Here is a 25,869-nt window from a genome sequence, read left to right on the forward strand (position 1 = left end):
TTGTCAATATTTTCTGAGATTTACGATACAATACGATTCGTTAATTGCCACTCAACCATATACAAGTGCAACAGTGGGTGAAAATCTTAGGTGCAGTTCCAATCAACATAGCAGTATGACAATTTCCCTTAATATCTGATTTACACATGACACAATTACACAACACAATATACAATATACACCTAATTTACAATATAAAGTATACACAAATTAAGACTGTTTACAATAAAAATACACTGTACACCCCCATATAATGAATATAAATAAATATTAAGCTGTCAATTGATAGTCAGTTGCCAATATGTTATTAAAAAAATATAAAATGTAAGTCCAGTCTGAGGCTGATAAAGTACGATGCAGATATATATATATATATATATATATATATCTCAAAAAAGCAATCAAAAGTTCAAGAGTCTAATTGCTTGGAGGAAGAAACTATCATATAATCAGCTGGTACGGGTCCTGATGCTGCGAGTGCGGGTGGCTGGAGTCTCTGATGATCCTCCAAGCTTTTTTCACACACCGCCTGGTATAGATGTCCTGGAGGGAGGGAAGCTCGCCTCCGATGATGTGTCTGGCAGTTCGCACCACCCTTTTCAGGGCTTTGTGATTGAGGGCGGTGCTGTCACCATAACAGGCAGTGATGCAGGTAGTCAGGATGTTCTCTACGGTGCTGGTATAAAACCATATGAGGATGTCGCGGTTCAGTCCAAACTTCCTCAGCCGTCTCAAGAAGAAAAGATGCTGCTGTGCTTTCTTCACAACGGCCTCAGTGTGGACAGACTATGTGAGTTCCTCAGTGATGTGGACACCAAGGAACTACTGACTCTCTCCACCGGTGCTCCATTGATGGTGATGGGTCTGTGTTCTCTGTGTTTTCTCCTGAAGTCCACCACAAGCTCCTTGATCTTACTGACATTGAGGGAGAGATTATGTTCCTTACACCAACGTGTCAGAATGTGCACCTCCTCTCTATAGGCGATTTCATCATTATCAGTAATCAGACCTACCATTGTCGTATTATCAGTAAATTTAATGATGGCATTTGAGCTATGTGTTGCCACACAATCATGTGTGTACAAGGAATACAGGAGTGGGCTGAGAACACAGCCCTGCGGGGTTCCAGTGTTTAAGGTCACTGGTGAGAAAGTATTACTGCCCATTCTAACCACCTGGCATCTGCCTGTCAGGAAGTCCAGGATCCAGCTGCACAGCAAGCTGTTTAAGCCCAGAGCCCGGAGTTTCACATCAAGCTTGGAGCACTATGGTGTTGAATGCTGAGCTGTAATCTACAACCAGCATTCTCACATATGTGTTCTTTTTTTCCAGGTGGGAAAGGGCAGTGTGTAATGTAAAAGCAATAGCATCATCAGTGGAGCGGTTGTTGCGATAAGCAAACTGCAGTGAGTCCAATGAGGCAGGCAGCACTGAGCAGATATAATCTCTGATTAGCCTCTCAAAGCATTTGCTAATGATGGGAGTCAGAGCAACAGGACGCCAGTCATTTAAGCAAGTGATTTTGGATTGCTTCGGTACAGGCACAATGATGGATCTTTTAAAGCATGTGGGGACCACAGACAAGGAGAAGGAAAGTTGAAAAATGTCTGTAAAAACACCAGCCAGCTGGTTTGCACACTCTGATGATGCAGCCCAGAATGCCATCTGCTAGCTTGTTTATGTTCCTCCATGTTCCCGGAATTCCCGCACGATCATCGCTATTAATCCACGGTTTCTGATTAGGGTAGATCCGTATTGTTTTGGTCGGCACTACATCATCTATACACTTCCTGATGAAACATGTTACGATGTCAGTGTAAACCTCAATGTCATCATCAGAGGCAGACCGGAACATCTCCCAGTCTAAGTGCTCAAAACAGTCCTGTAGCGTAGAGTCTGATTGTTCTGTGACCAGCACTGAATTGCTCTAAGAATGGGTGTTTCCTTTTTCAATTTCTGCCTGTAAACAGGCAGAAGGAGAATGGAGGAGTGGTCCAATTTACCAAATGGTGTGCAGGGGAGGGATTTGTAACCATGGAGAGGGATAGTAAAAATGGTCCAAAACCCGATCTCCTTGTGTATTGAAACTGACGTGTTGATAATATTTCGGTGTTATTAACTTACATTTGGCTTTGTTAAAGTCCCTGGTCACAATGAACGTGTCCTCAGGATGCGTGATTTCCTGCTTACTTACACTCCCATACAGTTCCTTGAGTGCCCGGTCTGTAACGGCTTGTGCGGGGATGTACACAGCTATAATAATGTAGCGTTATGGGGGGTGTATTTTGATAAGAGCATTTTAGCCCTGAGCTGAAGCACTGATCTAAAGAAGACCTCTCCCCCCAAAGTTATCAGATTTCCTTGGCTCATCAGCATGTGAACTGGTTTACATCAAAGTGGCAGTCTTGGGAGGATGGCATTGAGAATGGGCCAAATAGCTTGGAATCCCTGCTGTGAGATGTCTGGGGAAGGGGGCCGGGGACACAATTTTAATTTGGACAGCATTCTTAGCGAAAGGGTAAAAGTGGAAGGTACTAAAACCATAGAGTTTGCAATAGATCAAACCGGTTTGCAAACCACCCTCCTAGAGTCACATGAGAGAAAGCACAGGCTGTCTCATGGCTGGGGTGGCTGGGGATATGGTACTCATAACATTGCTCCTGAGTGGCTGGATCATAACAGGAAGTGTGATATGGATACTAGCTAAACGTCTGCGTGTATTGCACGACAGAGTGCATAACCTCAAGGGAGCACCGGCTTACCATGTAAGCCAACCATTCGCACCTAAGTCCCTAACCACTATAGACATCGGTGATAGTGATACTGAAGATCAGGTGCCTGAATAATCCCCAGTCACCTCCCTCTGTTAGTTAACTTCCCCCTATTGGTTACCGTCAGTAACTATACTCAATATACTGAGTAATACTAATACCAATAGTTTTTTTGTTTTAATGTACTTGGTCAAATACTTATTTCCCTCATTAACATGCAAATCAATTTATAACTTTTTTGAAATGCGCTTTTCTGGATTTAATGTTGTTATTCTGTCTCTCACTGTTAAAATACACCTACCATTAAAATTATAGACTGATCATTTCTTTGTCAGTGGGCAAACGTACAAAATCAGCAGGGGATCAAATACTTTTTTCCCTCACTGTACCTGCACCAGCTTTTAAAATACATATGTATATTTTACATTCATCCATATCTTACATTCAATAACATTGTTTTATCTATTAATGGCAAAACCTTCTATTTCAGGAACATTTCTTTGAAACCTTATGAGAGTTATTAGCCTTAAAGAAATAATTCCTGGAGAAGAAATGTAACCTGCACAGAGATGATACTCCCTTGCATGAAAAGGCTAAAGATTATATATAGGAGCCTAGGGAGTGAAACTCAAAGTGATTGCCTCCAGAAGATATGAAACAAGAGATGTGAATATATCCAGGATAAGAATCCCTCAGCTAAATTGTTGTAACAGAAATAAATGAATGCCTAATAATGTGTTTGAATGAATGAACACCAGTACATTAAACCTGAGATGCTCTGTGCAGCTGCCTTGGGATTGTGTTTGCTTCAGCGATTCCCCCGTGTTGTCACCCTGTTGATTGAATTTCATCAGTTACAGGAAGACTGTCAGCCTTGCATTTGAACTTCAGTAAACGAAATAATCATGCGTTTCTGTTGTACCACCAACACATTCAAGCACTGCATTAAACCTTAAAATGACACACTGTCATAAAACTATGCAAGGCAAATGCTTTATATGTTCTCTGAAAGTTAGTTTGTTAAAAAAAAAAAAGAAAACTACTTTGGCTCAGAACCAGTAATGCATTTAGGTCACTGCAGGAACTGTATGTCAAAAAGCACATCTTTAAAAGCAATTGGAAGAATAAACCATGCTTATATAGTCGTTCAGTGTCACTGTAGCATGGCCTATATGAGTAATAGGGTATGAGATATTGACATCTTTAAAAAAATTTAAATGTCACAGACCAAATTCTGCTTTTCAGTCATGTCATACATCATTTTGGTAAATGCAACAATGTGAATGTCATACAATATATTTACTTTATAGTTTTGTGGGAGGAATGGCACTAAACACTATGTTTGATATAGTTAATAGGTGTAGAAAGTGAGCATTACAAGAATTGTGCTAAAGAAACCTGATTTATCTATTTATTGATTTAATTTTTTGGTGTGTGTGCAATTTCTTATGTATTTTAAAAGGCATTCAGCAACAATTCTTGTGTCATCTTCATTGTATTGCAAAAAAGTGTAAGCTTTTAAATAACTTATGTAATTTGTTTGCCAGGAAGTGTACATGGGAAGCAAATTGGCATCACACCTTGCATGCGTTTCCATGCTAAAGCATCATGTTTAATTACTGACATCCAGCATCACAGAATTCTATGTAAAACAATGAAACCAAGCACCAAAAGCACTTAGGATACAAAACACTTAGGGATAGGGGATAGGCAACATTTATTACATCAAATTTAAAAATGCAGTGGATATTCATTTATTTTTGTGCTAACTGGACAACTAACACTACTATTCTCTTCTGCTGGCCTAGTGTCCTATACATACAACATGTCATTTATGCTTCTCACAAGTAAAATCCAAAAGGACACATTTTATAGGAGAAATCAAATATTCTTGAAGGAGAACATTTGTAAGGAATTGGCCCACAGATTTTAAATATTCTCTAAATGCATTTTTTTGTGTTGGTTTCAGAAATCTCAGACCCAACCATTTCTGTTTTACACACCATATTTCCTGTCAGCACTGAAGAGTTTCAATTGCAGCTGGTGAGCAGCACAGATTGAATGTCTAAATGTGCTGTAAAATTGTTCAGCAAATGTTCTTTATGTGCCTGTAAATGTTGTTTGAATTGATTTTGGATTGTGTATTTATTGTCCATTACTCTGTTCTGTTTAAACTGGTCTATTCTGCATTTTGTAATTGAATTAAATTGGAAGTTAAACCTGCATTCGTTGTTATGTTATACATTTTGTCTGCAATTACTGGTTAATTTTGTCCACTCACCTTTATGTAATTAATTTGGTAGGTTTTAAATGGTGTGTGATTAAAAATCTTTCATACAAGTCACCTATCATTTAACTGATTAACTAAATACTCTAATGGAAGAAAAATGCAGAAAAAGAAGAGGCATTCACAGTTTTCTTCTCTCGCTTCAATTAATTAATTTTGTAATTTGTTAAATGCAATTGTATTAAGAGATCTGTTACATCAGAGTGCCCCTAAAAATGCCTGTAGCCGGCATGTAAGCTGGGCACAGGCTGCCTGTATTTGAACTGAATGCAATTACGCCCACACACAGACCTGACATTTTGTGCATATAATTTAAAAGAGGCCATATGGCAGTCTTCCATCAGGTCTGGTTTTGAGGTAAGGGTAAGCATTGTGTGTAATTAAACCTTAGCAAAGCCATTTATATTTAAAGGAAAAGTAAATCTATTGCTAAAATCATGGTTGTATGAGTCTTTGTGTTGTTATAGTGTATAAGTAAGATACATACCACTCTTCCAGATTGAGTCTATCACATAAGCACCAAATAATGGCGCATGTCAAACTTAACCATGTAAGCTCTCTGTTTGATAGGATGTGTCATGTCATAACTTCCTGGATAGAAGAACAATTTCGGAATCCCCAGATTTGTCTTCCCCATGGCAATTATTAGCAGTCAACCGTGGTTTGGCATCATGGTCTTACTCTTTGATAGTATTTATAGTTTCCATTAACAACATGAAGTGTATGTGCCCATGGCTGCGGAAAAAATAGTGAAGACAGAGTTATTTTGTTCTACTTTCCAAAAACAGAGGATATTAATCGGCAGGGGATTTTGCAAGAAGAAAAAAAAACGCAATCTGCAGCGATCACTTTGATTCCAACGTCTACATCACTTGATCATGCCACTCATGCCATTTGTATGAATTGGCTAATGCACAGTATGTTACAGTGTGTGTTTACCATGTGAATAGTACCTTTCTTATTGCAATACAATTGCAATATCAAGGGTAGTTTATAAAAAGCTGTCCCAAAACTCCAGCCTGAGGTGACTGTGCCACCTACAAAACGAAGATAAAAAATGTGTTTGACCATAACGATCATAATTATTGTAGTTTTTTCCAAAGTGAAATGAAAACTTTCACTTCTGTAGGTACTCAAACCGGACAAAAGCACACAACAAAAAACAACCTACGTATACATTTATTTAATTATATGTTCTGTTCAATTTCCGGAGTTTCTTTAAGATGAAACCACACTACTTCATAACCTCGAGCTCCATCTGAAATTGGCACTGTGGACTGCATCTTAAATGATTACAGGCAGATTTGATTTAGCTCATCTTCAAACCAGCCAGTGCAACTTTAAGAAAGCTCTGTAAGACAGGCTTTCCTTTCTACTGACATCGATCTGCATTCATGTAAGTATAAACACACGCAGATATTAAACATGGCTTGTAAATCAGTTTACCATTAGATTTCCATGATTTAAAATGCAAAGAATAAAATTATATCTGCTGTTTTAGATAAACTGACAAGTGATATGTAGTGTAAAAATTTCACCTTTTTTGCTTTTTTGTCTGCTCGTTTTAATTGAAACAAAGTAATTTAAGGGTCTTGGTTCTTAGATAACTCTACCCATCACCTGCTGCACCTGCAAATTACATGTTTAGTACTAAGGTTCCCATAAGGAGCTATAATCCCAAGAGAGAAAAAAAAATGGGTTCATACTTTGCAATCTGTGAAATAATAGAGCCTTTTGTTTCAATATATGCCTGATTACAAAACTAGCCGGGCTTTCTTGATGGACCTAGTAAATTAGTCTATGCTAAAGAAGGTTCTTAACTTTTAATTATGCACATGAAACCCGTCTGCAGCTTCCTTCTTCACTCTCAGACTTATGCATTCCATGCAGTTTTGCACACACCTTCGTATTACATCCATCCCCACTTGTTATACCACTCCATTGCCTCCCTACAGCTCCTTGACAACCTCTTATGTGTATCTGTTAATAGTTTCCTCCAGCGTTTACTTGAAGCCAGGCATTAAAATGAGAAAGAGAATGAGATAAAAATGTCATGTTTAACAAGGCTTATCAAATGAAAACTGTCAAATACTTGTGGGTTAAAGGCCTAATTTCCAGGTATTGAAATGCTGTCTCAAGTAAGGTTTATAGAGTTTATTAGCAGTACAATTTTGGAAAGCTATCTAGCCTTTAAAATCAATAACAATCAGATTAGGTTATCACCCTGCCACTGACTTACTGCCACCTCTCATAACTGTCATGTTTTTTTTCTGCTGTTGTTGTCTTGACTGAAAACAACAAACTTTTAAAAAGGGATGCTTTTAATTGAGTACTTGAACATATGTTAATATCTCTAAAGGCATTTTATTTGTGTTGTTTTTTTTTTTTTGTATGGAACAGGTGATACGTATACAACTAGTTTCACAGACCTTGATTTTAACTACACTTGAATGACCCAACCTAAAATAAAATTGGGTAATGCAAGACATGCTAATTTTGGTATGTGAAACCAGCCCATAGAACCCATAAATCATGTTAAAGATCTATAAAATGCATCATCACTATGTGGAGCATAGTAGCAGGCTATACGCCCTCTTTTGCCCCAGCTGAATGGGACTGTAGAGAGACCTCACAAAGTTGGGAACTGTTTTCTTCTTTCAGATATCCAAGGTTGTGTCCTCAACCCCAATGTTATCTTTAATTTAGAAAACAGTTCCCAAGGGGATTATGGGATATGTGTACCCACACCATCAAGAAAGAGGACTAACTGGCAGAGTAAACACACAATGGAACAATGGAGCACCATGTCTGAGGGACAGGTGTGAGCGTCAAGACAGAAAGTGTAGGGAGCAATTCAAACCTGCTCTGACGGCATAGCAGAACTAAGTACAGACAGTGCAAGGGATGGAGCAGAGCTCTACACATCCAGCCTGTAGAGACACGGAAGAGCCGTTATTAATATTTTATATAAACTGTATTATGTTTTATATTAATAATAATATGCAGACCAATCAAAGTAAATGTTTTATGGTAGCAACAACCACTTTTGCAAGTTGTTCAGGGCATACCCTCTAGACATTCCTGTCAATAATAGAAAGGATCAAACTGCAGAGAGAGAGGGCCCACAGCTGTTTGTTAAAAGTCTGTTTGTGGACTTAATCTTTTCTCCAGATAGGCAGGAACTGTTTTTGTTAATGAGCACATCTCAAAAGTACCCCAAGAAGCAGCCTGAAGAAACCAGTGTAATGATTAATATGAACTGAAATGATTTGTCTTAACATTAGCATTTAAAAATAATACTGATATGTTAAGGGACAGCAAGATAAGGTTTTGCTGACTTCCTCTCTTGGCGTCCATTTGTGGTTTTCCTGTTTTTAACTTAAGGCCAAATATGTATTGAAGATAACGGGATGCATCTGTTTCCATGACAGGAGGAACCCAACAGTCATACAGCCCAGCCCATGAACCAAAAGTGTATGAAACCTATGACAAACTTGCCGGCTCGTCATAAAGATTCTGTTTTCTCCACTCCATGACTCCTCCACTTCATTAAAGAAAGGTTCTTCACAGCCACACCACGGATGAAATGTGTTACAAGCTGCTCAGGTACCTAGAGACCAGCTGACTCATAAACTCATAAAGGCAATGGCATCCACAATCCAATGAGACAGGAATTGTTTAGACATAGCCTGTCCCAAGGTGTGAAAACAATGTCAGACAAACTCCACGGCTGACACCCCAAATTTATGCTGAAAGCTGATCCCTTTCAGGGTCCAAATCCAGAGCTGCCACAACACACCCACCTGAAGCAGAATCAAGCAGCTGGACCAGCACCTAGAAGCACAGCCTCTGGGGCCACCGATGGGCCACCAAGAGCACTGAGAGCTGTCTGACTCATGGATGGACAACGACAGAGGGCAGTGTATGCATTCTCGTGAGGCGAACAGATCTGTGCATGCCCTGCTGAACCGAGCTCAAATACGTTAAACCAGCTGTGGATGAAAATGCCATTCAGAAGACTGGGAATCCCCTTTGGAGAGGCATCGGGTGATGTCCCATAATCCCCCTGGGAACTGTTTTAGAATTGAAAGATAACAGGGAATATGCATAGATGGATGATATTATTATGAGTAGTATGTATAATATATATTGTTGTCTGTTATCAATCAACAAACACATACAAGCTGTTTGCTTTTTCTGAGGACTTTTCAGTGCTTTTCAGTTCTACCAATGTTTTTGCCTTCTAACCTAACTCGATGATTGAATGTTTTTCACTGAGTTAATTTAATGTTAATTCAAGGTCTTCAGTACAATTTAAAGTCATTGATAGTGTCAACAATATTCACAAAACAACCTAATACGTCAGACTAAAAAAACCTTGGAATAAAAATAAAATATAATTTTACCCAACTCTCAGTCAGCTATTTATGTTAAAATCGTTTTATGTAAATAAGTGATGCATTTATGCCAATTCAGTTGGTCTCAAGTATCCTAGGATGTCCAAAGATGAGGATATATGACAGACTTACACTATTGAACTCACCCATTTTAGTCTTTCATCATATTGCTACAGCTTATTAGGTCTCATCTGCAATTGATCCAAATGACATTCCAAATATCTTCAGTTTCAGTGCATTCCTGCTCACTGCAGCATTGTGGTCTACTGTGGCCTTTGCCATTTTACAAGTTTCAAGCTCCACTTAATTTAGAAATTGATCAGTCGGACTGAATTTAATTGCTGCCTGATGTCTCTACCCTCTCAGTCAGTCCGCTTTTAAAATATCATTGGTAAAACATTTGAACTTTACATGTTGGGTAGAAAGATAGAATTTGAACTTGACATAAAAATAGAATAAGATATAATTTCACATTTACAATGTCAACAATATGTGATAAGTGTATTTAAATGGAAAATACGGAGACTTAGGAACAATAATTTAAGAGATCCTAATCTGAACACGTATTTCCACCTAATACATTTCTGTTCCTTCCCCTTCATTACTGTGCCCTCCTAGGGCCCATATCCCCCTGTTTTGGCCCCCATCACAAAGCCAGTGTACCTGAACCAAACCCTAAGTGAAAATCAAGTCAGTTTAATAGAGTCTCAGTCAATCAGATGGCAGTATCATCCCCTCATCCCAGGAGCATCTCATAGCTCTTATTTGTATGGTAGGATTGTTCTGCTCAAGTCTGAAAAAAGGCAGTCACAATAAATTCACTTTACATAACTTTAATCTAGTAGTGGTGGGTGATGGGGGGAGATTTCAAGCAAAGAAGGATCCTCTTTCTAGCCAAAAGTGTCATAAATGTCATCATATCAGCATACTCATTGTGTAATACTAAGACAACTAACAGGCATGGGTCTACAGTAGTAACTGAGATGCAAATGCAAATGAAAATATTGTACACTACAATCAAATGTGAATGACATGGTTAAAGTGTTGCTGACTTAGGGCTGCTAAAAAAATAGAGGTTACATCACTGTGGTTTAATGAGTTTATAATCTAAAAGCAGCATACCCTTAAACACTTTGCTGTACAGTGTATATCTGTGAGTAAATTAACTATTTCATATACTTTATCAGCTGAAACAATCCCACAGTAAAAAAGTATTTACCGGGGCTACCAATAATGTAGAATTTAATGCACTAGTGTATTTAAATCTGCTTTATCCTTGTCATATTAAAGTGAATCACACTGTCAGAATATATCAGCATGTTATGTATCTTCAACTATATTAGTCCCCTGAAATAGTTCATCCTCCAACACTGCCATTTCACAGAATGTATGTGATGAACTCTTTTGCGCAAATCATTGGGATTTTACCCTTTGTTTTGTTCCCAGTTTACACATAACAAAGGAAATCATTCATCTTATATCTCCTTTTGTTGAGGGATGAAATACATTTCTTAAGAGACATATTAAGCATATACTAATTACATGTGCAACACTCACAGAAGCAAAATGTAAGACAATAGAGCGAAGACAATCAGATGTTTAAATGTTTTAAATGAAATTGATTCAATAATATATACAGAAATCGACTCAGCCTCCGCCTCCATAATCAATATAAAACAATAATATATCTCTAGAGTTGTGATTGAAAAAAATAATTAATCAGCCAGAAAGAAAGAGGACTGGAATGTGCATTGAGTCAAGTCACCACACAAGAAAATACACTCCCACTCACACATCCTGTACTTGCATAATAAGAAATTAGTGTCTTTGAAAACTGACCTCTTTCATCTCAAGAATCAAGCTGGAAAGTCCCAGGGCTTCGTATCAGTTAATCCCCTAAAAGCTAACACAAGGAGTGAAGGATGAGCCCAACACGATAAGCCTGGAGATTATCAGTTTTAACCCAAGGAGATCACAGTATGGGTGCAGGTCTTTCCTATCCTCCAACTGCCATTAAAATGGCTGCTTTTCACACAAAACTGGAGATCAACCTAATGACTAATAGATTGAGAAGAAGGTTGTGTTGTGAGTTATTTTAATTCCAGGCTAGCAAGAATTGTTATTGTCAGGATGGTGTGAACAACACCTGGCTCATATAGAAAATATAATTAATCAGAGATGTAAAAATGTAATCTCACATTAATTAAACATGAATCTAAGACCATGTTTCCTATTAAAATATGCAGTGCCTTGACACAAAGTTTAATTTCTATATCATTTCTATTCTATATATTAAAAATTGCTGTTTCAGTTTTAATATGTAAGTTTCATTTTTGCACTTTGACATATTTAACTGGAATGATAACTCAAGTGAAATAATGAGCAAGCAATGATAACAAGATCAGGGGAATATCTAAGGCTATTCCAAAGTGTTGTCACTGCATATAGCTTACAGGCTTCGGTAAAACGTATAATAAAATACATTATTATAACCTTTATTCATAGGCTACATTTATTCAGAAAAATTATTAATTAATTAGTACATTTGCTGTGGTAATACATTAAGAGCAAAAGATCATAAACAAAAATGAAGACTTGTTCATTCCCAGTTATTAAAATACAAAACACACAAAAAATAAAAGTGGAACAAAAGTTGTATTTGTTATATCAAAATAGATTAAAATAGGAGAGAAATGCAAGCAACTGCAAATACAGTCGTTTCCAACCTGAGACAGCCAGACAATATACAAGACGGATGTTGTGTACATTTACTGAAAGTTTGAAGATGAAAAAAAGCTAGTATGAAAGAGGCAGACAAATATATTTCCATCTAAAGCTTTTTAAATTGATGCAATTGGTCTGTACTCTCTTACTTCTGCCACTGTATTGCAAAGCATTTCCTGATTCTTAATTACATACAAGCTGAGAAAATACAAATCTGTACTGAACCTTTTGGGTGTCTTAAATGTGGATTTTAATGTCACTGGATAGATGATAAGGGATTTAACTATATCTATATGAATGAACATGATATGTCGATATAGATTATAGTTACAAGGTTGTTCCTTTTTTATTTTTGGATCAATAACAGTTATTTATAAATATAGGCAGGTCATTTACCCTGTGTAATCCGCAAGTATAGAGAAGAGGTTCCTTGGGAGAAACACTGCACTTGTATTAGAATAAATTGTGTTTCAAAATGTTCAGTGGGTGCACATAAATCACAAGATACAACCCTGCACAATGCATTCCCAAGATCCACATTCACACCCCAGTCCTACTTTAAAAGTTTTATTTCCTCAATTCAACGTCAACCACCACACAGCAGAACATTAGAACTATTTTTAAGGTTTTAGCGAGAATAATAAATGTGTCCTGCTGGATTACGAAATCTATACTCTGTAAAGTTTGGTGAAATAGAAAAGTTTCCTTATTATTTAATTGGTATGAAATACATTGTGGAGGGAGGGTATTTACTAAAGAGTAATATGTACTCCCTTCTAAAATCATTTTATTTAAAAAAATGAAATATTATGGAAGCAATTAATGTATATGAATAATAATTGATCTGTAGAGGGTGTTTAGTTTCTTTTGGAAAAACCAGCTTCATGTAATCTAATTTGCTTTCGAAATTAGGTACAATAATGTGTTAAAGGAAGTACATGTATTCAGGGTAAAAGAATGATACAATCTGTAATCCCCTGCAGCTCTATTTGGTCAGTGGAAGTAGCAAAAACTTTTTTCTTTAGACAGCTAATTGCATCAGATATCAAATAATAAAACAATGGAGAAATAATCTAACTGTGTCAAAACATTACATATTCAGAATTATTATTATACTGCCAATTATTTCAATTTTAATATAGACTGTTATGATGGATATGCAAGGAGGACAAATGATTTGTCGAATGCCACACACACACTGAGTTAGCAATTGACCCCAGGGTCTTAAATCTCCAGAGCTTAGTTCTAACTAAGTGTATCAACCAAACTTACTGAGTCATAGTTTTCCTGTATATTTTATGTTAATGCACTTTCACTCAAGAGAGAATAATTTTATCCTGACAGAGCTGGAAGAATTGTATGTGCAGGCCTTCAACTGTTTCTTGAGGATTTCTCAAGGCTATAGTAATTGTTACATAAATCCTTAAATTATCTGTGACACATAAGTCTCCAATGATCAAATATAATTGGGGCTTCTTTTGAAAAGCAAGGACAAATATTGTTAATGGCCCTTTATGGAGAGTAAAGTCACATGAGCCCAAATGTCATGTATTTCATTTGTTTATTTCCCCCTGCATTCAGATTTGAGAGCATGTGTTAAATGCTACCACTAGCTTCTGTTGACAGTGTCATTTAGGGTCATACTCTTAATAATAATATATTGAGTTGTCCTGACTATGTTGAATGAGATTAGTTTCCTAACCCTGCTAAGCAATGGTGAAATTACATAATGTTTACATTCTATACATTAAAAATGCATTCTAAATATCTGAAACACTTTGGTAGGACAGTGACATAGTGCTCTGATGGTCACTTTATATAACTGTAAGACGTCTTGCATAACATTCACTGTAGGTCTCATTGAATACTGTCTATCTATCTAATTTTGTTATACATATGGATTTAGCATATGGCATTTAGCATATGGATTTTAACTGTATTTACAGAATAGTGAAATTATTCTATAATTGTATGATTCTTTCCCTCATAAATTAAGTGTGCTGTCTAGAAAATTATCCCATTGCTAAAGTATTTAAAATTATATAAATTAAGTATTTCATGAAATCTACACATATTGAGACATTGCATTCTACCAAGCTTGGCTACTTAGGTATTACCTTTCTTACTGACTTAAGTGTCATTGAAATGCAACTAAGTTATTAGTGATACAAATATTCCTGATAAAGCCCAAGGACATGAAGCAAAAATAGCAAAAAAGTGGAAAATTACTGTCAATGTAAATGCTCAGCCCTCAAAAGATATCTAACACTTGTCTTAGATTAGATGCACATTCCCCTAAGATTTAGATCTTAGCAGATACAGTGACTATAGAATGTCTATACTGCCTTGATTTTTTTTTCACATTTAGATGTGTCAGTCTCTCAGAGTTTCATGCATTTAAATTAATATCTTTTTCCACTACGCACCATACTCCACAGTGTGAATTTATATATATATATATATATATATATATATATATATATATATATATATATATATATATATATAGTAACGAGGCGAGGGGCATGGAAAGCACAGCCAGAGCTCAGTGGATCAGGACCACGGACAGCACAACCAGGTCTCATGGCTGATTTATACTTCTGCGTCTGCGTCTCTGAGTACATGTGCGTGCGTCGTACACACATAGATGTCTGTCAACATACTTGCACGTAAGGTTGACGTGTCCATAGGGGGCAGTGTCGCGTTAACACATCGCAATCTACAGAACACGAAACCCGATTTCTATGGTGCACCTACGATTGTGTGGATGTAAATTAATAAATACTGTTAATGACATGTTACAGAAACTACACGTACACACACACACACTCATACAAATTGCATCCTGTATGTGCAGATCTATATTGTCTTGCTATAGTTGGCTAGAGACTTAACACTAGAACATACATACACACATCTCTGCATATGTGAATTTCTCCTCATATCTGTTCTTATATCTTACTAAATATTTGAATTAGATACATATATGGTGTTTCTGCTGTTAAACTCCTCAAAATTAATGAGCTATAAATACATTCTTCTCCAAACACCAGACCCGCAGTTCATGTGATAAACTATAGCCCGCTGAATAATATATTAAATATAGCCAACAATATGGGCTTTGCAATCAAATTAGTAATTGTGAAAGATTTATAATCATGTTGATTGGTGAGATGTGAATTATATTAACAAAATGTGCAGTTCGATGGACAAAATACTCATTGTATGTGGACAACTGCGTTTTGTGGATGAGGAGATGCATTTTCAATAGGTTCTTAGGTTCTCACATCGTTTCTCTGCGGTGGTGCCTACACACAGACATCGCACACTGGTCGCCGCCGCACTGAGCGATTGGCAATATCGCTCTTAGAATATCGCTGCTCAGCCAATCAGCGCTGGCCTGACGCGCAGGATGCAGAGACGCAGAGATGCGCTGTTGAGATCTTGGAGGAGTGGCGTCGGTGCCTCTGCGGTCATCTCCGGGCTGCGCTTACCCAGAAACCCCTGCTCTGCATCGCTACACAGAGACGCACGCGTACTTACGCAGAAGTATAAATCGGCCTTCAGGGGATCAGTGATATAAACCACTGGTGTCCAATGGCAGATGACAGTGATGACGATAAGGGTGTCTTCCAATACATAAAATACACATTTCTAGAATATTATTTTCACTTGGAAGTACTGAGGTAGGATGTGTAGATACATATTTTAATAGTTTTATGAAGCAACAAAAAACATCAATGTGCTGTTTATTCCAAAATGTATGACATTGGTTCACACAGTTAGTAATCAAAAACCAGCGGTGAATACAAAAACATAATACAATAAACAAACTATATGTATATATTTTTATTTTTTCACAATATGTATATTGAAACAAAACAACATAATATTTTGCTTTTCCCCCAAGTACTTTGCAGCTTGTGTACATTGTTTCGGATCTAATTATGTGAAGGATCCTCAGATTTAAGGTCAAATGTTTGAAGTGATCCTGGAAAAATCTATATATTGACAAACACATACATTGTTAATAAATCATGTAAACCATGTCTTTAACATGGTATCATTAATATGCATTATTTTAAGATGCCCATCTATCACTCTGATTCATCTCTGGGGTCATTACCAGAATCACTTTTGCATGATTTTGACAAGCCTCAGTGATTGCTGCTAATGAACAGACTACATCATAAATACATCAAGAAAGATAATGCCATTTTGTGTATAGAGAAGCTTTTAATGGACCTGGTCTGATAAATCTGTAATTACATGTTTAATTTTTTAAGGTCTCTGATGGCAGTAGGTGGAGCATTTAATACACACTGCTCTCAACCCACCCCCCCTCCTCAACCCCCATAGGATGATTTTTTTGGGGATTCTTTTAATGTCTATAGAAGTAAAGAATTGTTTTATTTTTGTTTTTTTTTTATTGAACAAATGCATCAAATGGCATTTTCCTAAAAACAACTAAAAAATTTTGCACATTAAAATAATACATTAAGGGAACCATCATACATTTAGGAAGTATTAGTTAAATATGATTTAAAGAATCAGTAGCCTTGATAACACTGAAGCTAATTTTACATCAGATATTAATTCTTGCTTCACATTAGCAGTGGATCTACCTACCCTTCACAAAAAAATATAACCTTTTGAAATTAACTTTAGTGACTCGTATTACTTCTGTAGGAACTCCATATTTTGTATTCCATATGAATCAATTTCTTTCTGCTTCCACTCAGGCTAGACAATACTAAGGAAGCTTTGGGATCATTTTCAGTCAAGCCAACTTCAGTTACTCCCAGCGATTGACCTGCAGTAGCAGGTGTTGCCTTGTGTGGGTGAGAGATTCTTAGTATAGTGAATATCTATCAGCCCTGTTGGTAGTTAAGTGCCTCTTTATTACACTGCTGCATGTACAGCGATGAGATCAGTCAAACCACGTATTTTAGGATTTTTATAAAAATCAAAAATCACCTCAACAGACGTTGGCAAAACCTCCCTGGATGCTGTAGGATCTTGAGCATAGTCAACATATTGATGTGAGTGATGAGCATCACCAGCAACTGCAAAGCAAATCAATACAAAAAAATGTATAGGGCTTCCATAAGTTCAAGCACCGTTGGGTGTAAGAATAAAATCATCATGTGCACATATAAGATAGGATAGGAGAAGATTAGATGGAGAATGTGTCTACAGTTTCATATTTTCTGAAGCAGTAGTTTTCACAGAATAATGTGGTCAATATATTTATTATGATGCTTTTATAATAATAATATTCAATTATTTCTAGGTTTTTTTTTTTTAATTAATGTTGTTATACAGCCCCACTGTATATGTATGTGTATATAAATATATATATATATATATATATATATATATATATATATATGTTATTAAAACAAATATGCATTTTATGTTGCTATCTTGACTGTGTCATTCAGCATTTCTGGCCAATATTACTGTCATAGGATATTTAAGTGTTTATTTAATTGATTAGTTATTTATCTATCTTCAGAACAATAATGCAATTATTCTATGCATCATTGGAATCAAATTTAATGACACTTTATGTTGGTGCTTCCTTTAATTTGTCACCAGTCTGTATATATTGATGCAATGCTCAGAGAAGCACTGACCTTCCCTGGATCCCAGGGGTGATCAGTTGACTGCAGCATCCCCATTAATGGCTCCCGGGCTCCATAAAGCTTGTCCTCCATCCCACCAGATAACTAATTCTTTCATAATGCATTGTAATACATCTTCTGTTCTTTTTATTTGTTTAAGCTATAAAAGGCAAAGCAATCCACAGCAACTCAAATCTTTTCCTTAGAAATGTTTCTTGTGTTTTTTATCATGAATATTTAAGTAAGAGTCTGATAACTAACAAAACAACACACACAAAAGTCTCCCCTCTGAGGGTAGTGAACGAAAGCATTTCTGTTATGTTTTGTTTTTGTTTTGTTGTTTTTCTTTTTTGTGTTTGATTTTTATGCTTAATCCATTAGTTCCATTTATGTTGGTTCAGTTTCTGTTTACTTCTGCTTGGTGCATGTTATTCTATCTGTCAGGTCCCATGCAGCTTTTGTATTATTTCCTAACTAATTCAATACGATACAAATAGAGTTTGACTCAAAGTATATAAACATTATGGATACTACTATAATCTAATGATTAACATGGTACAGGCAATTATTAGCTTTGTAATAGAGCTATTCCCATAGTTTCTACTCAAGCATGATTTGGTATGTGAAAAACACACAAAACAACTTATATATACATTATTTCACAATATTGATTTTTAATAAGAATTCAATTGCAGCTTTTGTGCATAGCATTTAAATGTTACAAACAACGGGAGACATTTCAGTGCTAGATTGCGCAAATATCATTAGTGATTTCTTCTTGATATATGGGTGGTCTTTCTCATGCTATGTAACCTGAATTAGTAGAGTCTGAAAATGACAGAGAACTTTAACAAGTCTCAAGCAAATGATTGGATGTGTGACAGTGTCCCTACTTCACATGGTAATTCTATACTCTACCCTTGATGTAATTAAGCCACCATAACAATGTACAGATTTGACAATTAACACTTAAATTACCAATATATCAATAAGGCTTGGAAAATATTTGTTAATATTAACTAATTAATTAAATACTGCATGAATTCATGTTTGGGTTTGTCTTAATTTCTGAATATTTGGATGCATTAACTAATGGAAACACATTACTTAATTAACATGACTAAACATTACTAATTTCAAGGATGACATATTTAGATGTTTGTTAATGTTAAGTTTTCAAAATATTGGCCATATTTTCCATGTTGGATTTAAAAAATATATAAATGGTGTCCAGCCCCTGTTCCAGAGAACCACAATTACATTCTCAATCACTGGATACCTTGAACACAGTCATGCTCATTAATTAATCCTAATAATGTAATCAGTTACATAGTTAACAGTTTCAAACAAAACATACAAGCTTTTTCAACAGACAGTTTTTCACTTCTCTGATATTTCTTTATAAATATATATACTGTACACAAATGTTTTCCACTTGCTTCTATTCTTCCTTTAACTTGCATGCATTCCTTAACAAGGTCTTCAGCAAGCATCACACTCTCTACTTTAGTTGAAGCTACAACAATTTCCCTTCCATAGAGTGCAGCAATAAATAAATTACAGATATGTGATTCTTGAAATGAGAAAGAGAATGGTCCTATAATAGATGTGGGTATGGAACAAGCTTTGCCTTGTTTATTTTCTAAGACAAGTGTTCTTTGAAACTCCAAAATGCTCCATCAAGGTTGCTTCTGCTGCTGATGCTGTTGTTGCTGTTGTTGTTTGGTTGTTTTACATTTTTCAACAAATACTAATTAGGACACTATACTACCTCCTGGATCTTTGCAATCTGTTGCCCTACATGTGACTTGAGGCAGTTCTAAAGCAAAAATATATATTTTTTATGTATGCTCTTTGGTTTAAATTTACTGTGACATCACAGTGATACACATTTTAAAGCGTTTCTTGTGTGTGCATGTGACAGAGTTTAATACATGCTTAGCTATGTGTGTTGCACAGAAAAATATATTTCATTTTAAATTACATCATAATTTATACAACAAAAAAGGCTAGGGAAACATAATTGATTTAGTTCACAGTATTTACATATGTGTGTGTGTGTGTGTGTGTGTGTGTGTAAAGCTATAGATCGAAGAAAGTGGAAACATCTTGGCAGTGGATCAATATAGGCTACTGATGCTGGTGTATGTATATATATATATATATACAGTGAGGAAAAAAAGTATTTGATCCCCTGATGATTTTGTACGTTTGCCCACTGACAAAGAAATGATCAGTCTATAAGTTTAATGGTAGGTGTATTTTAACAGTGAGAGACAGAATAACAACAAAAAAATCCAGAAAAACGCATTTCAAAAAAGTTATAAATTGATTTGCATGTTAATGAGGGAAATAAGTATTTGATCCCCTATCAATCAGCACGATTTCTGGCTCCCAGGTATCTTTTATACAGGTAACGAGCTGAGATTAGGAGCACTCTCTTAAAGGGAGTGCTTCTAATCTCAGCTCGTTACCTCTATAAGAGACACCTGTCCACAGAAGCAATCAATCAATCAGATTCCAAACTCTCCACCATGGCCAAGACCAAAGAGCTGTCCAAGGATGTCAGCGACAAGATTGTAGACCTACACAAGGCTGGAATGGGCTACAAGACCATCGCCAAGCAGCTTGGTGAGAAGGTGACAACAGTTGGTGCGATTATTTGCAAATGGAAGAAACACAAAATAACTGTCAGTCTCCCTCGGTCTGGGGCTCCATGCAAGATCTCACCTCGTGGAGTTTCAATGATCATGAGAACGGTGAGGAATCAGCCCAGAACTACACGGGAGGATCTTGTTAATGATCTCAAGGCAGCTGGGACCATAGTCACCAAGAAAACAATTGGTAACACACTACGCCGTGAAGGACTGAAATCCTGCAGCGCCCGCAAGGTCCCCCTGCTCAAGAAAGCACATGTACAGGCCCGTCTGAAGTTTGCCAACATCTGAATGATTCTGAGGAGAACTGGGTGAAAGTGTTGTGGTCAGAGGAGACCAAAATCGAGCTCTTTAGCATCAACTCAACTCGCCATGTTTGGAGGAGGAGGAATGACCCCAAGAACACCATCCCCACTGTCAAACATGGAGGTGGAAACATTAAGCTTTGTGGGTGTTTTTCTGCTAAGGGGACAGGACAACTGCACCGCATCAAAGGGATGATGGACGGGGCAATGTATCATCAAATCTTGGGTGAGAACCTTCTTCCCTCAGCCAAGGCATTGAAAATGGGTCGTGGATGGGTATTCCAGCATGACAATGACCCAAAACACACAGCCAAGGCAACAAAGGAGAGGCTCAAGAAGAAGCACATTAAGGTCCTGGATTGGCCTAGCCAGTCTCCAGACCTTAATCCCATAGAAAATCTGTGGAGGGAGCTGAAGGTTCGAGTTGCCAAACGTCAGCCTCGAAACCTTAATGACTTGGAGAGGATCTGCAAAGAGGAGTGGGACAAAATCCCTCCTGAGATGTGTGCAAACCTGGTGGCCAACTACAAGAAACGTCTGACCTCTGTGATTGCCAACAAGGTTTTTGCCACCAAGTACTAAGTCGAAGGGGTCAAATACTTATTTCCCTCATTAACATGCAAATCAATTGATAACTTTTTTGAAATGCGTTTTTCTGGATTTTTCTGTTGTTATTCTGTCTCTCACTGTTACAATACACTTACCATTAAAATTATAGACTGATCATTTCTTTGTCAGTGGGCAAACGTACAAAATTAGCAGGGGATCAAATATTTTTTCCCCCACTGTATATATATATATATATATATATATATATATATACACTCATCTAAAGGATTATTAGGAACACCATACTAATACTGTGTTTGACCCCCTTTCGCCTTCAGAACTGCCTTAATTCTACGTGGCATTGATTCAACAAGGTGCTGAAAGCATTCTTTAGAAATGTTGGCCCATATTGATAGGATAGCATCTTGCAGTTGATGGAGATTTGTGGGATGCACATCCAGGGCACGAAGCTCCCGTTCCACCACATCCCAAAGATGCTCTATTGGGTTGAGATCTGGTGACTGTGGGGGCCAGTTTAGTACAGTGAACTCATTGTCATGTTCAAGAAACCAATTTGAAATGATTCGACCTTTGTGACATGGTGCATTATCCTGCTGGAAGTAGCCATCAGAGGATGGGTACATGGTGGTCATAAAGGGATGGACATGGTCAGAAACAATGCTCAGGTAGGCCGTGGCATTTAAACGATGCCCAATTGGCACTAAGGGGCTTAAAGTGTGCCAAGAAAACATCCCCCACACCATTACACCACCACCAGCAGCCTGCACAGTGGTAACAAGGCACGATGGATCTATGTTCTCATTCTGTTTACGCCAAATTCTGACTCTACCATCTGAATGTCTCAACAGAAATCGAGACTCATCAGACCAGGCAACATTTTTCCAGTCTTCAACTGTCCAATTTTGGTGAGCTTGTGCAAATTGTAGCCTCTTTTTCCTATTTGTAGTGGAGATGAGTGGTACCCGGTGGGGTCTTCTGCTGTTGTAGCCCATCCAGCCTCAAGGTTGTACATGTTGTGGCTTCACAAATGCTTTGCTGCATACCTCGGTTGTAACGAGTGGTTATTTCAGTCAAAGTTGCTCTTCTATCAGCTTGAATCAGTCGGCCCAATCTCCTCTGACCTCTAGCATCAACAAGGCATTTTCGCCCACAGGACTGCCGCATACTGGATGTTTTTCCCTTTTCACACCATTCTTTGTAAACCCTAGAAATGGTTGTGCGTGAAAATCCCAGTAACTGAGCAGATTGTGAAATACTCAGACCGGCCCGTCTGGCACCAACAACCATGCCACGCTCAAAATTGCTTAAATCACCTTTCTTTCCCATTCAGACATTCAGTTTGGAGTTCAGGAGATTGTCTTGACCAGGACCACACCCCTAAATGCATTGAAGCAACTGCCATGTGATTGGTTGGTTAGATAATTGCATTAATGAGAAATTGAACAGGTGTTCCTAATAATCCTTTAGGTGAGTGTATATATACACACAGTATTGTGCAAAAGATTTAGTCAGGTGTCAAAAAATGCTGTAAAGTAAGAATGCTTTCAAAAATACATGTTAACAGATTTTATTAATCAATTAACAAAATGCAAAGTTAGTAAACTTTAGAAATTTAGAAATTTAGAAAAATCTAAATCAAATCCATATTTGGTGTGATCACCCTTTGCCTTCAAAACAGCATCAATTCTTCTAGGTACCCTTGTACACAGTCAGGGATTTTGTAGGCATATAGTCAAGTGTATGATTAAACAGTTATACCAAATAGGCGCTAATGATCATCAATTCAATATGTAGGTTGAAACACAATCATTAACTGAAACAGAAACAGCTGTGTAGGAGGAATGAAACTGGGTGAGGAACAGCCAAACTCGGCTAACAAGGTGAGGCTGCTGAAGACAGTTTACTGTCAAAAATCATACACCATGGCAAGACTGAGCACAGCAACAAGACACAACGTAGTTATACTGCATCAGTAAGGTCTCTCCCAGGCAGACATTTCAAGGCAGACAGGGGTTTCCAGATGTGCTGTCCAAGCTCTTTTGAAAAAGCACAAAGAAATGTGCAACGTTGAGGACCGTAGACGCAGTGATCGGCCATGGAAACTTACTGCAGCAGATGAAAGACACATCATGCTTACTTCTCTTCGCAATCAATTTGTAACTTTTTTGAAATGCGTTTTTCTGGATTTTTTTGTTGTTATTCTGTCTCTCACTGTTAAAATACACCTACCATTAAAATTATAGACTGATCATTTCTTTGTCAGTGGGCAAACATACAAAATCAGCAGAGGATTAAATACTTTTTTCTATCACTGTACAGTGACATTCAGTAAGAACTATCTTCAGTGTAAAGAAGAACAAGGAGTCCTGGAAGTGATGGTATGACCCCCACAGAGCCCTGATCTCAACATCATCGAGTCTGTCTGGGATTACATGAAGAGAGAGAAGCAACTGAGGCTGCCTAAATCCACAGAAGAACTGTGGTTAGTTCTCCAAGATGTTTGGGCAAACCTATCTGCCGAGTTCCTTCAAAACCTGTGTGCAAGTGTACCTAGAAGAATTGATGCTGTTTTGAAGGCAAAGACTGGCCTATTAGCCTACTTCTACAAGTAAGCAATGTTTCCTGGCTCTTCTTACTCTGCATGAGTTCATGATGTCTTTTTATTTATGAATGTTTAATACAAACTCCAGTCTCGCCGGTCTTCAATTGATGCTGGGGCTTCTTGCAGTTATTTGCCCTCTCCCCTATCTCTCCCCCCATCTCTCACTGCTGATGATTTCGCCCTCCTTCTTCTCCTCCAAGATTGCAGACATCCGCAGGCTCTTCAATACTCCACCCTCATCTCCCATCACACCGAAACCTCCCACCGATCAAGCTTCCTTTTCTTCATTCTCACCTCTCTCAGATGCTGAAGTTTCTGCTCTCCTCCTGCATCACAAACCCACAACATGCAACCTGGACCCTCTCCCTTCTCGTCTCTTCCAAGCAACCACTCCTGATCTTCTCCCCTTCATCTCCTCCCTCCTCAACTCCTCACTCCTCTCTGGCTGTTTCCCCTCTGCATTTAAACAAGCTGCTGTCATCCCACTGCTCAAGAAACCAAGCCTTGATGCCACCTATCCTCAGAACTACCGCCCTACTGTCTCCCTACTCCCCTTCCTCTCAAAGACTCTCGAGCGGGCGGTCCACCGCCAGCTCTCTGACTTTCTGTCCCAACACTCACTCCTTGATCCTCTGTAATCCGGCTTCCGCACAGCTCACTCCACTGAGATGGCTCTCCTGGCTGTCACTGACTCCCTCAGCTGTGCTCGGGCAGCCTCTCTCTCCTCAGTCCTCATCCTCCTTGACCTCTCTGCAGCATTTGACACCGTTGATCACTCCATCCTCCTCTCCTGCCTCGCTGACCTTGGGATCTCTGGGACTGCTCTCACCTGGTTCTCCTCCTACCTCAGCGACCGGTCCTACCAAGTGACATGGCGAGGCTCCTCATCCACTCCCCAACCTCTCCTCACAGGTGTTCCCCAAGGCTCCGTCCTGGGCCCGCTCCTGTTCTCTCTCTACACTCGCTCCCTGGGCCCCCTCATCGCTTCCCATGGTTTCTCCTACCACTTCTACGCTGATGATGCCCAGATCTTCCTGTCTTTTCCCTCTTCTGACCCTCTCATCCCCTCACGCATCTCTTCCTGCTTGTCTGCCATTTCCGCCTGGATGCACTCGCACCACCTCAAGCTCAACCTCTCCAAATCAGATCTCCTCTTTTTCCCCCATTCTTCCTCACCTTCTGCTGAGCTCCCCATCTCGATCCCCTTGGAATCCACCACACTCTCTCCTTCTTCTTCCACTAAAAATCTAGGAGTCACCCTCGATCCTGTGCTCTCCTACTCCCAGCACATCACCACGCTGACGCACACCTGCAGATTCTTCCTGAGCAACATACGCCGGATCCATCCCTTCCTCACTGACTACTCAACTCAGCTACTCATCCAGTCACTGGTCCTCTCCCGCCTGGACTACTGCAACTCCCTCCTGGCCGGCCTGCCTGCATCCACTACCCGCCGCTCCAGCTCATCCAGAACTCTGCGGCTCGTCTGGTATTCTCTCTGCCACGATTCACACATGCTACTCCACTGCTCCGCTCCCTCCACTGGCTCCCGATAACGGCACGCATTCAGTTCAAGACTTTGACCCTCACCTACCGCTGTCTTGACCACACTGCACCAAGTTACCTTCAGTCACTCGTCTCTCCATACATCCCCTCTAGACCACTGCGCTCCTCCAGTGCCAGAAGACTAACTCTGCCTCCTCTCCACTCTCCTTCCTCCAGAGCCCGCTCCTTCTCATCCCTGGCCCCTAAGTGGTGGAACGACCTGCCCACCGAAGTCAAAACAGCAGAGTCCTTGACCTCATTCCGGCGCTTACTCAAGACGCATCTCTTCCGACAGCACTTGTAATATTAGTCCTCTATCCCTGCTAGATAGCACTTCAGCTTATTATGCTCCTCGCGTTCTTGATTGTTTTCCTCCTTGCTCCC

At 38.5% G+C, this 25,869-nt stretch overlaps 1 pseudogene; it reads left to right on the forward strand.

Annotated features, from left to right (window-relative positions):
- Positions 1-468: 468 nt before the first annotated feature.
- On the forward strand, positions 469-25,869 carry LOC136751850 (uncharacterized; annotated as a pseudogene).

Source organism: Amia ocellicauda, chromosome 6 (assembly GCF_036373705.1).
Source record: "Amia ocellicauda isolate fAmiCal2 chromosome 6, fAmiCal2.hap1, whole genome shotgun sequence".
In the NCBI taxonomy this organism is placed as follows: Eukaryota; Metazoa; Chordata; class Actinopteri; order Amiiformes; family Amiidae; genus Amia; species Amia ocellicauda.